We start from the raw sequence: 13,023 nt of genomic DNA, 5'->3' as shown, positions 1-13,023 counted from the left end.
GGGGGGGGGGGGGGGGGTAAAAATATATATATTATATATATATAAAAGATAAACACCTCATACTGCCTACGCCAGGGCACGGAAAACACCGCAACCCGGCACTGCCCTCTTCCTCCCGAGCCCAACATGGCGGCCGCGGCATCGCCTCACGCCTAGCCCAAGATGGCCGCCATAGGGAGGGAGAGGGAAGAGAGGGCTTGCCAGCACTTAAGATGGCGGCAGCGCCGTTCTACCACCGCCTACCTCACCCGGTGAGGAGGATAGGTATCACCCTAGCGGCGTTCGTCGCTTGCTTATTTATTTATTGACGTGCCCGCCCCGCCTGGCTGCCGCTGCGGAGCGTAGGGGCGCCGGGGGCGGTGGCGTGTGCGGTGGCTTCTGGGAGGCCAAGTGGGCGGTGGCGGGGCAGGAGGCGGTGGCCGCCGGGAGGGGGCCGGGCCGGCAGCGACGCGGTTCCTGTCGCCGTGACATGGGTTCCCCCTCCATGGCGGTTGCCGCGGGAGGCCTCAGATAACCGACCGCGTCCCCTCTTCCCCTTCCCTCCCTTCCCCCCCCTTCCCTCCCCGCCTGCCGCCATGCCCGCCCGGGCCTCGCCACCCCCAGCGCAGCCCTCAGGTAAGAAACGGCGCCGCCGCTACCTCCGGAGCGGCTGGTTCCCTCCCCTAGGCCCTGGCCGGGGAAAGGGAACCGGGGAAGGCAGGCGGGGACCCCCCATCCGCCTCATCCTCCGGGGGCCTGCAGCGGCCGGGGCCCTGTCGGGGCATGGCGCTCTCCGGCCATCCCCAGGGGAGGGCGGGGAGGCCGGGCCGGGCGGGGGGTGAAGCCCCTCAGCGCTCTTCCCCCCCCAACTTCGCTGAGGCGCTTCTCCTTCAGCTCGTCCCGCCGCCGGAACGAGGGGACGAGGCCGGGAGGCTTTGTCCTTCGATGGGGTGGCACCCGGCCTGAGGCGAATGTGTCCCCCCCCTCCTATTTTTGTGGGGTTCAGCGGGGCCGCAGCTGAGAGAGAGGGCTCTGTGGTGAGGGAGAAGAAGTTCAGCCGTCCTGCGTGTTTGGTTGGGGGTTTTTTTCCTGATAAGCTCGCTTTTTTTTTTTTTTTTCTTTTTTTTTTTTTAAGGGGCGTAAGGCATGTCCGTTGTTAAAGATGACATGCTGAGGCAGGGTTGTGAAATGGAACAAACTGCTGAAATGCTTATTAGGTGCCGACACTTCAGTTTGTTATTGTTAAGTGGTTACCTGATGAGCCAAAAATACTCTTTTTTTTTCCCTTAGAGGAGACAGTCCCTCAACCCAAGGGTTAAACCTTGGGATCCCTGCCAGGCGTCAGTAAGTTGGCTTCTGGGTGGCAACAGCTCCTTCCTTCCAGCTTCAGCACAGAAATTGAAACCCTCAGAAGTTTGATGCTCCTTTTAAAGCAGAAGTCTGTTGGTAAATGAAGGGAGCGAGGAGAAGAAGCGTCGTGGACAAGAGCTGTGCTGCCTTGGTCACAGAAGTTTAGTTTTCGTGCACGATTGAAGAACGTGATGTGCTTCATTAGAACTCATTTCTTCAGCTGTTGAGTCCATGGTAAAGTGAGTTTGATGGATGCTGCTTTCTAACCGGGCTGCTCCTTTGAGGTTGAGCAAAATTAAAAGCGTTTCCTCCTTGTTTTATTCTCTGGACGCATGAGCTAGGCAGGGAAAACCAATTAGCCTACTTTAAGCATAAAAATGTTAGGTTGCATTGTTGGTGTGCACAGCCTTTTCTATGCCTGCTCATAGAGCTAATGTGTGGGTAGCGGTTCCTCATCCTGAAGTTGGAGCTGTACCTAGAGGAATATAACATTAATTGGGAGAGCTGGGGGAAGAGGTGAAGTACCTGTGGCTACTGAGGGGTTGTGGTTTGGGATGGGGTTTTTTTGGTGGTGTTTTTTTTTTTTTAACATTCCTTTAAAATAAAATAGCATTTTGAGGATATGAGAATTTAACCTTAAAAATATGAGAGAACTGTATAGTAAAGGGACTCCAGAAAAGCTAATGTGGCTCTGGTGTTTCCATTCCACATGATATTTGCATAAAGTACACGTTGTGTGACCTTCTAAGGTCGTGTGAAAGTATGACCTATTCTTTTTACTTCCTTAATTTGTTTATAAGTAAGTGGTTGAAGGATCTTGGCCTCAGTAGATGAGTCTGTGCTGTCCAATTATTTTTTAGTCGGATCATGATTTTGCTTGGCAAAGGATTTAATAGTCTATAAAATTTGGTTATACAGACTTAATCATATTTATTACATACTTCTGTCGATGAAGACAGTGTGTGATCTTCTGTTTATATTTAAAAATTGCTTTAGTAAGTTACTAAGTTAATGCCTGTATTTTAATGCTCTAATTACATAAAATAATATTCTGAAACCTTAAGGGCTTTGAAAAGCGTTGTCTTTCACAGTGGAAATAATAGAGCGGCTTAGATGGACTTCTGTCAACTCTTTGCCCTTTCCTCTTGAAATATTCATACAGCTTTCCTCGCGGATATGTAGTGGTATCAGTTGGAAACCCAGCAGTAGAGAAACTGATGCTGGATCTGGTTGTTTTCACTATACTCAGCAGCATACTCTTCTTTCAGATCCTCATTATCTTTTCCAACAAAACGTTCATTCCTTTCTGTGCTATCATACCGTTTGACAAGTTAAACTACATCTTTGTGAACGTTTCAGTGCAATAATGTGCTAATGTTTTCATGGAGATTCAAAATACTCGTAACTTTTTCTGGATGGGTGTCCTAGACCCTGCTCATTGCTAGGTTTCAGAAATTTTGTCTGTTAATTTTCTTTTCCCTTTGTGCAGAAAATACACTGTTTAAGCTGCTGTTATGCGTGCAAAGAATGTGCCTTGTTTGAAAAGTGACAGTCTCAGTTCCAGTAGACTTTCTTCTGTGATTATGTCTTTAGCAATTAAAATTTTGGACTGACACGGCAAGAGATGTTTCTGTACTGGTACCAGTGGCAAAGTGATGTAATGAGTCTGCTTCTGTAAGGCAAATAATTTGGGTTTTTCAAACTCGAGAGTCCTGTTTTGGAACAACCTCAAGGAAGGGCAAATCTTGTCTTCACTTTACTAGATTCCAAAGTAGGTACCAGGGGATGGAAACGTGAAGCCTCAAGTTCCTATGTCTCTTGAAAAGTGACAGAAAATAGTTTTTATTTTTGGAGTATTAGGTGCCCCCCCGTATTGCGTTTTTAATATGAAATAATGTCTGTAGGTGGGATAAATGATGAATAATATAAACCTGTTCTTGCTATGTGTGTTTTACTTGATTCAGTCAGGGTTTGGGTTTTTTATTGTTTTGTTTTCTCACCTGCTTGCTTTCTGCACATTGACGAAAGTATTTGTTCACTTAAAAACAATTACAAATTTGCAGTAACAGGAGGAAGACCGATGGTTGTGTGACTGTATTTCCTCTGCCTAGCTGTGGGAGAACACGTCATATAAAAGTGCATCCCTGGGCAGTTGTAATCTGCTCTTTACTGTAGTCTGTGTGAAGTTTGAAGGGTTTATATGTTTTGGAAAACACACTGTTCTGTAAATAAATCTTTGTGAACAGTTGACTTTAAGTAATCTAGTTCTAATACTTTCTAATCCAGCATCTTTTCATCTTAATTTAGAGCAGGTTCCCAGCTAACATGTTGCAGGGTAACATCCAGAAACAAGTTTTCTCACTGAGTTGAATGCTGTTTTAAAAGGAATTTAAGAAATGGTAGGAATGAAAACATCCTGGTGGTGTTACTTAGGACATCTGTCTTTACACATTTGTGGATGTGTGCCCTACATGGCACACAAATATTGTGTTCCTGTAGAGCCAAATCTTAAACCTGGTTGATTTTCCCAGCCAGATGTTTTTGCTTATATGAATTAAAAACATACTTGTTACAAGGTTTTACCCACTGTCTATGGATTGAGGGACAGACAGCATGTGTCTTTATCTGCAGCTGTTGAAGCAGGTCAGTAGATTTTGAGTTGAAACATGAAAATTTTTTGCTTAGATTAACTTTACAAAAATAACCTGGCCTTCTGGTTTTGGGCAAGTGATGCTATTTTGGTTAAAAAAAAAAGTTTCATAAACTAACACAACATTTAGATTTGTATTTTTCAAATGTTCCTCCGATTCTACAGCAAAGCCTAAATGAAATGGGGGGAAAAAAAAACTAGTGGAAGTATGTTTGGTTGCTTCTTTATATAATCTAACAAGATTTAAAGGAAGACATCTATATCCCAAATCTGTTTAAATGTCATATTTGTGCCACCTAACTTAAGGCTTCCTGCGTTCTCAGTGGTGAGAGGAGGAGGAGGAGCACTGTCAAAGGTTTGAATCTTGTATGGGCTGGATTGTCTGGGGAAGAATGAGCTGCCTGAGATAAGTGCCTAAATCCTGATGCAGTCTCCTGAGTTTTGTTAATGTTCATTTTACATACGTTTTCTAATAGAAGGTGTCTAGCATATTTGGTGTTTGTTGAAACCACAGTAATGTGCACTGGTATTGATTAATTCCAAATGTCGGGTGATGAGAAATAAGACTTAAGTACATTGGGCTTATAGGAACTGGAGAATGTTGTTTTCTTCAACTCCTGTATGTCCAAGCAAAAAAAAAAAAGTGCTTTGAAACTCCTGCTTTGGGTAATGGACCTTCTGGCTGTAGCAGCAGTAGATTCAAAATCGAAAACATTGATTTCTCAGAGGCTTTATGAAGTAAACATTTTCTTGCTGTATTTTGTTTGCTGGTAACTTATTCAAAAAATAAAAGTAAGCTTATTAAAGCAATTTAAAAACATATTGACTTCAGCCTGGCCAGTGACTCTAGAGAGAGTGGGTTTGGGTTGCAGGAATGCTGTTTTAACAGACAAGCTCTCCTTGTTTACAGTGGCCCCTCTAGAAATAAGTTGTCAGATGCAGAAAGACTGTGAGTCCGTTGTTCATGAGGCAATGAAAAAGTAAAGTTAAAACGCAAGAGGACGACAGCTTTTCCTATTGGAAGCCAGTATTTTGCTGCAATGAGAAGTCTAAATCTGGTCCTTACTGCAGTGGTTTTGGTATCTGCTTGAGGAATTCCCTTGCAGCAGGAGTGTGTTCTTGGAAACATCAGATGCTTGCAGCTAGTGACTTCAACCCATCTCCTTGGCCATCGCGAGGCCTTCACTGTAGGGCATTGCAGTAACGTTGTCGTTTCTGTCATGGAGATCTTGATCGTGCCATTTCTGATTATTCTGCTTTCTTTATGCTTTAAGTGATGGGTTGCTTAACTCGGCTTTGCTTTCAGAATAATCCACAGTTGAGAGGTCATCCATTGCATCTTGAGTTAAAGGGAACATTCTGCCCTACGAGCGGTTTCTTTTAAATTCACGTCTCAAACATTTCTTTAGAGATATTCTTTGTTTGTGGCCTCCCTGGCTTTTTAGGTCTTATGTAAGAGCCAAACATGCTATTTCAAGTTTTGCCGTAAAAGATATGCAGAGGAACTATTTATACCTGCTTTTGTGTATTGCAATTACATAGTCCTCTTTGCTGCCATGTGTTTGTTGGACTGTTACTGTTATCCTACAAAAACGTAATGAACAAGGGTGTGATCAACACAAGCCAGCAATGGGCCCTTGTGGCCAAGAAGGCCAATGGCATCCTGGGGTGCATCAAGAAGAGTGTGACCAGCAGGTCGAGGGAGGTCATCCTGCCCTTCTGCTCTGCCCTGGGGAGGCCCTGTCTGGAGCACTGGGACCAGTTCTGGGCTCCCCAGTTCCAGAAGGACAGGGAACTGCTGGAGAGGGTACAGCAGAGGCTACAAAGATGATGAGAGGCCTGGAGCATCTCCCTTACAAGGAGAGGCTGAGGGACTTGGGTCTTTTTAGTCTGGAGAAGAGAAGGCTGAAGGGGGATCTGATCAATGCTTATAAATACTTCAAGGGTGGGTGTCAGGAGGATGGGGCTGGTCTTTTTTCAGTGGTGCCCAGGGACAGGACAAGAGGAAACGGGCACAAACTTGAACATAAGAACTTCCATCTAAACATTAGGAGGAACTTCTTTCCTGTGAGGGTGGCAGAGCCCTGGCAGAGGCTGCCCAGGGAGGTGGTGGAGTCTCCTTCTCTGGAGACATTCAAAACCCATCTGGACACGTTCCTGTGGACCTGCTCTGGCAGGGGGTTGGACTGGATGATCTCCAGAGGTCCCTTCTGACCCCATGTGATTCTGATATCTGTGTATGAGGAAGGAGATACTATTCCTTATTTACTGCAAGCAAATAATGATACCCTTGTCTGATAGTAAATGTTTTAGAAACTCACTTAGTGGCTTGAGATAAGAGTATGCATTTTGCCTTTATGAATTCTTGCCCCCTTAAAACTTACGTCAACTACTACTCTTATCTAATCCAGTATTACTGATTTCTGTTTTCTCTCTTCTTTTGTTTTCAATCAACCCGAGGTACATTCTTAAATTCTTGTGACCTTAGAAAAATGTTTGAATGAAGAGTTGCAGTAACAGAATTGAATCTGACCAAATTAACCAGCAATGTTTTTGGGTTTTTTTCTTTAAAGTAAAATGTCAATACGTACTTTAAGTGTATTGGTGGGTTACATTTCTAGCATGACTTTATCAGTGATTTTGTATTTATGATACTGAAATTTGTTTGTGAAATTCCTTCATAATGAATATCAAAGTGTAAATATAAGGAAATATGGAGGCAAGACAGTTAACTAGTGTTTTCAGCTGGGTATTTTTGTTTTGAAAACTGTGTTTGCAGAAAAAAAATGCATCTGAAAGAATACAAATTTTTAATAGGGTTTTTTTGGGGGGGGGGGAAATGTTGGGCAGCTGCATGTCATGAGGAATTGATGGAAATCCATCATCAGACTAATATTATGAAGTATTGTGATTTAGAAAAGCTTGCTGACACTTGTCAACACAAATCTGTGATTGAGGCTAAAATAACCCAGTCTAAGCATGAACACTTAAACTCTTTTAGATTCTTCATTTCAAGGTGTAAGCTCTGCTGCCAGAAACCTGGGTTGTTCCGTGTTACAAATCATGGAAATAGCTTCCCTATTATTTGCAAGTAAAAACTGTTGTAATTTCCCTCAAAGCAGCATCCTCACTATATAGTGTGCTGAAAAATCAGTGTTTTCCATGTGTTTAAAATATTCTTGAAACATGCAAAAATGAACAGATAGGTGTAAGAGTGCATGATAACTTCATAGCTGACTTAAATTTGGCAGCCAATTCCTTCAAAAATATGGGTTTGATAAATAATCTGCATATTGGTCTTAAATGTGTTCAAATTCTTCTTTGTGAGTTAAATCATATTTTGGGTTAATCACTTGAAATACCAGCTTTACAAAATTATATAGCCTAATGTCATGACCAAGAATATGTCTGAGTTGGGTATAAAGTACTACAAAAGATGAAGCCGCTGTTCCAGCTCTTAGGCTCTATTTGAGATGCCAGACAAAGCAGGGATTTACTAAATAGATTAATGAACAAAGTTGTTGTTCTCTCAGACCTGTGGGTTTTCCCCACGTTAATGTTCCGGCGGATGACAACGGATTCGGTTCAGTAGGTTATGGTTGGCAGGTAGAATGCTTTTGAATGTTGAGAAAGGGGATCATAAATGAAATTCTTTCTGAAGAAAACTGCATTAAGGCTAAAAATTCCAGTGTTATTTTTTTTTATGTTGCAAGGAGAATTGGGATTATGCCCCGTTTAAAAAAAAAATAAATTAAAAATCACTAATTAGTCAGTAAAGGGGATGGGGAATACTGGTATGACTCTTTTCCTTCTGTTTCACTTGAAGCATGATATTCTTTTGAGTTCTGTAAACAGCAATTAAGTTGTGTTAGCAACCTTACACTCGTATATAATATAGATTTAGACATTTTAGAGTTCTTTAACTTTGGCTTTTAAAATGCAGCTGTAACATCATCGGAAATAGCTGACCTTTTTTAAAAAAAAATACACAAATCCTGCAATTGATTATGTAGTTGGTTCTTATGGGTTAAACTGATTAAACAGGTGGTAGACTATCAAACCTATGATCAGATTTTTAAATGCACAGTTAATGTTCCTTGCAGATCCTGTTTTGGCAACTGTTATTGAAACGTATGTGGAGCAGAGTATTGTGCTACTGAACTGCTGCTGTGTAAATGGTCCCTGTGATGTTTGAAAAGTGCTTTGAAATGAAAAATTGAAGGAAGTTTCTTCTTCTCTATGTCAGAAATTGCAGGAGAGAAAATTTTCAGATGGTCAGAGATATTCCTACATGTTTGATTGGGCTTTGGCAGTCTGCTTCATCCCCCGTGCAGCCTCTTCATTTATCTTTGTCCTGTGCTTGTCCCTACTATTCTTCTTCCTTGCCTCCCTTTTTTTCTTATTAACTGGAAAGAAAAGTAGTCTTGTAGGTAAATTCCCTTTGATTGTGATGCTTGCTGCTCTCACTTTATTCAGTTTGCGTTCTGAACGCTGCGTCTTGGGATATTTTTTTTAGATCATCTTTGCCCCTAAGGATTTTCTCAACTCTATTATGGTTTATTTTTAACTGAGGTTAAGATAATAATATCATAAATGGTCAGCAAAAAATACAGGTAGAGTTGTTATGATGGATAATACATGGAAGTATGTCCAGTGCAGGTTAAGAATTCATTTTTGTTGGCATTTTTTGCTTGAGGTCTTCTGATGTCAAGTGATGGAGCAGTTACTAATACAGAGCTGAATGTGGTATTTCAAAACTCAAGTGAAAAATCAAGTTATACAAGCTTATCAATCTGAGAAGGTTTAAAAATAAAAGAAAACATGCATGCTTTTGGTGAAACATGCAGACAAGTTTTCTTTTTAGTGGGGAACTTCAGAGGTTTTTTTCAAGGCCTCTGATTCATAGTGTTAGGATTTGTCTTTGAGATACAGTAAAAAAAAAAAAAAGAGGAAAAAAAACCAAAAAACCCCAAACTTTTTAGTTAGGCTTTGTTTTTTAGTTAGAGTCCTGATGACTGCACTTTTGTTGTTTAGTTTCTGTAATATTGGCCTATGTAATGCATACATTAGGAGGCTCATCAGTGCTCCTGCATCTGTTTCCTATCCATAAATGTAATCTAGGTAGGCTACTGAGCTGGTGGTGCTTCTTAGCCAACGAGAAGTGTGGCAGCTGATCAAAGTACTTTCCAAGATTTTAGAAAACTTTAGGCTGTAGGAACACAATATAGATATGTTTTATTACCGGACCAGCAAGACCATAGTTTGATGTCATTCTTACATACAGTGCTGTAACTATGTATTTGCCAGGTGGAAACAAATTAGGGGTTGCTTCTGTCTTCAGCTTCCCCGCCACTTCTCATGACGTTTCATCAATAAAAACAAAGTTTCTAGGAGAGAGGAGGTTGGTCTACCTAGATCTAGTCTCTTTTTTTACTTTAATATAATTGCTTGCGTGACTTCATTATTTTAAAACTGTTTCAAAAAAAGAAAAACTTGATCTGTAGCCATTTGGAGTTAATTTATATATAGTGTGATACTTCTATATTAAACTTGATTTTTATTCCTTGTACTGCATGAAAGCTTCAAGGCTGGATCTTGTGGACTTCAGAAATCTTAAGTTTCAAAATCAAATGTATTAACTTCTAGCTTTAGCTTGTGTCAGCACACAAGCATTTGACTTCGTTAAGTATGTAATGTATTATAGACTACCTGTTTGAGAGTAATTGAAATGTTTGTGGATTTTAATTGGATTTCCACTTCAAATTTCTATGGGTTTAGTTATATGGCTTTTTCTTTCCAGTGTAAATCAACATGCTGCAGAACTGTCGTTTTCTATTTTAAAATATTTTCTTTCCAAATGGCTTTGGAGATGTGCTTTAGAGGGCTTGTACGTCTCTGCCTAATAAAGAATAAAATGTCTAATCATATCATAAAACAACTTTTGAGGTTGCAGAAGCTTCAATAATAGTACTTGGTCTTGGCCAAGGATCTGCTTATCCCACCCTACAGAAGCTGATCAGGGGTGCATTTGTGTTCTTTTTTTTTTAAGATTCTTAAGATTCTTATTTTCACTTTCCTTCTTTCCAGCTATTTCACTGTTTCTGTTCAAGCTTCTTTTTCTTTTGGGATGATGAAGGTTCATATCCAGTCAGTGCTGTCCTCGAAATATTGTTGAGGGTATCTTTTTGTTGTTGTTTGTTTCAGGGAATAGTATCTTGCCTTTATAGTCTCTTTGGCTTTTGTCATGTGGGGTAAGATGATAAATATTGTGTCAACTGAATTTTCCAAATAGGTGTAACAACTCTTGTTGAATTTCGGGAAGTTTAATAATAAATTTCTGTTACTCTCTACTGAGATTTGTCTGGAAACTTGTGAACTCAAATTTAGTTACAAGGGATGATTTGTTGTAACCAAATAAACCCACATTTTGGGTTTTTTTTTTTGTTGTTTTGTTTTTTAATTTAAAAAAAGAAACTAAGAAATCCTTTTCCAGGAATTAGAGGGAAGGAGTGAGTCCCATCCTGACTGATGCCATTTTTTCTGTCCTCTCTCATAAATGTCCAAAGTTCCTAAAGAGCTCCTGATTCATGAACCTAGGAATCATAAATGGCAGAGACAATGCCATTCACTGTTTAACCACCTCCCCTAGAGTTTTATATAGTGCTATTCCCCCATATAAGGTGCCTTCAGATGGGCACAGCTAATATATACCTATATTTACCTAACCAGTCTTTTTTTCTACAAAAGAACAGCCAGCACCAGGGCATATCTGTGTGTAAAACATATGGATCTTTCTCTGCAGTGAAACAGTCAGGAAGCAATTGTAGTCTGGATATACTGGGTGTTTAATCTTGGTGTTGATGGTTGATTGCAGTAGATCTTGGAATTCCAGATATAAAGAAGGAACGGCTGCTCTGATAGTTACAAAGCAGAAATGTTAATGTTGTATTTAGTGGATTGAAAACCCAGAAGCTTGGAAAGTGAGCGGGTTGGAGTGATCTTGGCGCGAACACAAAGTCACACTCTACAGAAATCTTGGAAAGGATCTTTTATATTTACGTATGACATTAAATGGCAATTGCTAGGCCTTGATGTAGAAAGGAGAGTGCTCTTGAGAGATGAGGCCTCTGAGATAAGAGAGTAAAACTCTCCTCTCAAATACCTTCTCAAGCAGCTGGTGCTGAGTAAGCCTATGTGGGAGCTTGTTGACAACTTACTCTTTATTCTAAACAAATTGCCAGTCGTCTTCAGTTTGCATGTGATGATACCAATTGCTTCATGGTTTCATCTGATAAGCATGATGTTCTTTTATTACTGCAAAATTCCCTTTTTACAAAAAAAAAAAGAATCGTGTGTTAGTCACCTTAAAGACACCAGACTTTCCTGGCAAATACCAGGAGCTCCGGTGCTGAGGTACATTGTGCTTGAGAAGAACTGCAGAGCTTGGTGTTGTTATACCCTTTGTGTGCAGCTGTTTAGGTGCACGTTCAAAGTCATTTAAGAATCATGTTTTATTTGTGCTTCAGAACTAGCAGTGTGCTAGTCTGCACTTATTCTGCTGGTTAGAAATTAAAATATTTGTTAATACGTCTAGGTTGTTTCAACTCTTTCTGTAGATAATGCTTAGTATGTTGTTAAGATTTATTCATGAGAAGAGTAATTTGAAATGGAAACTTGGTCGTAGCTCTGGCTTTAAGGTGTGAACAAGTAAAGTGATGTGTACAATTGCGAGTCTGTAAATAGTAGTAGTTACTGCTTCATTCATTACATACGATATTGAAAAAATCAAGATGACTCTTTAGGACAGAAAATTCTCCATCTCTACCTTGCTGTTACTGTAATGGTTTGCAATGTTAAGACAGAGTCCTTAAGCTGTTTCTATCTAGGCCATGGGACCACTTTCTTCTTGTTTGTTTCTTTTTCTCCTCCTCTGATTTGTCTTTAAATATTTTATGGATAATCTGGCTCTGTTCTGCTTTTGAGAATAAGCTTCGATGAAGAAGTTTTTTTTGCTCTAGGCTTTGCTGGTGCTCATAATGGTATTTCCCAACTGGCAGTTCATAAGACAAAAGCAGGCTGGTGGCAACAGCTGTGAGGACAGTGTGTTGGCTCACAGTTATGAAATCCAAAGAACAGGGAGACCCAACAGAAACCCATGAATCAGTAGAGAGAAACGTAAGCAGTAGGGCAGTGGATCCCAATCTAGCGACTAACAAGTGATAGGACAAGAGGAAATGGCCTCCAAGTGCCCCAGGGGAGGTTTAGATTGGATATGAGGAAAAATGTCTTTGCCAAAAGGGTTATCAAGCATTGGAAGAGGCTGCCTAGGGATGTGGTGGAGTCACCATCCCTGGAGGTGTTCAAAAGACGGGCAGACGTGGTGCTGAAGGACATGGGTTAGTGGTGGTTTTGGCAGTGTTAAGTTGCATGGTAGTAATTGTTGGACTCAATGATCCCTTCCAACCTAGATGATACTATGATTATAACAGCAGTTCCTTCCTCCACTCCTTCACAATTTCAAAGCTTATGGAAGCATCTTGTGACATCTTTGGTGCTGCTGAAGGTGCCTCACACGCAGGACTGTTGTGGCATAGTCCATCAAGTGACTTAATTTCTGTCACACAGGCAGTCAAGTCAGCTGAGTGCACATATGAGCGCGGTGGAAGATGGACCAGGATTGTTGACTCTTTTATGAATCACTGGTGATGGGAGGTAGAGAACTGATGGGTTAAAACTGAGTTTGTTTGTGTCAGTGTGTTGCACAACAGCTCAAGACGGATGTGTTTTGTGTTCGGGCGTCTCGCACTGTCTGCTGAGAAGATGATCATGTCATAGTTTACAAGAGACTTGAACTGTCCCCAGTAGATTCTCTGTGACTTCTAAAACAAAAGAATTGGTTAGAAAATGGGTTTGGTGAATATTTCTTTCTCATATCTAATATGGACATTGACTCATACACACATGTTTAAAATAAAGTGTGAAACAGTAAAAATAAAAAAAATAAGAGATGACAAAACCTAGCCAAATTCTAACGTACTTCTTTT

The 13,023-nt window shown here is 40.8% G+C and overlaps 1 protein-coding gene and 1 long non-coding RNA gene across 7 annotated transcripts in view; one reads left to right on the top strand and one right to left on the bottom strand.

Annotated features, from left to right (window-relative positions):
- Positions 1-200, bottom strand: part of LOC106901657 — a 10,681-nt gene extending 10,481 nt beyond the window's left edge. Inside the window, exon 1 of the long non-coding RNA XR_001414347.1 lies at positions 57-200. This is a non-coding gene — a long non-coding RNA (uncharacterized LOC106901657). The remainder of the gene's footprint in view (positions 1-56) is intronic.
- Positions 201-429: 229 nt separating this feature from the next.
- AFTPH (aftiphilin) overlaps positions 430-13,023 on the top strand; it is a 47,679-nt gene continuing 35,085 nt past the window's right edge. For 2 of the 6 annotated variants that reach the window (XM_014964524.1, XM_014964521.1), the window contains exons 1-2: positions 434-615; positions 1,270-1,563. The gene's annotated coding sequence lies outside the window, so the exon portion shown is untranslated. Of the gene's footprint in view, positions 616-1,269; positions 1,569-13,023 lie in introns of all 6 variants that reach the window. The other 4 variants (XR_001414346.1, XM_014964522.1, XM_014964525.1 and 1 more) reach the window with 4 other exon arrangements.

The sequence above is a fragment of the Calidris pugnax genome, unplaced genomic scaffold (genome assembly GCF_001431845.1).
Source record: "Calidris pugnax isolate Ruff unplaced genomic scaffold, ASM143184v1 scaffold219, whole genome shotgun sequence".
Lineage (NCBI taxonomy): Eukaryota > Metazoa > Chordata > Aves > Charadriiformes > Scolopacidae > Calidris > Calidris pugnax.
Note: the sequence above shows the minus strand (reverse complement) of the source record. Positions and strands in the feature narration are given on the sequence as shown.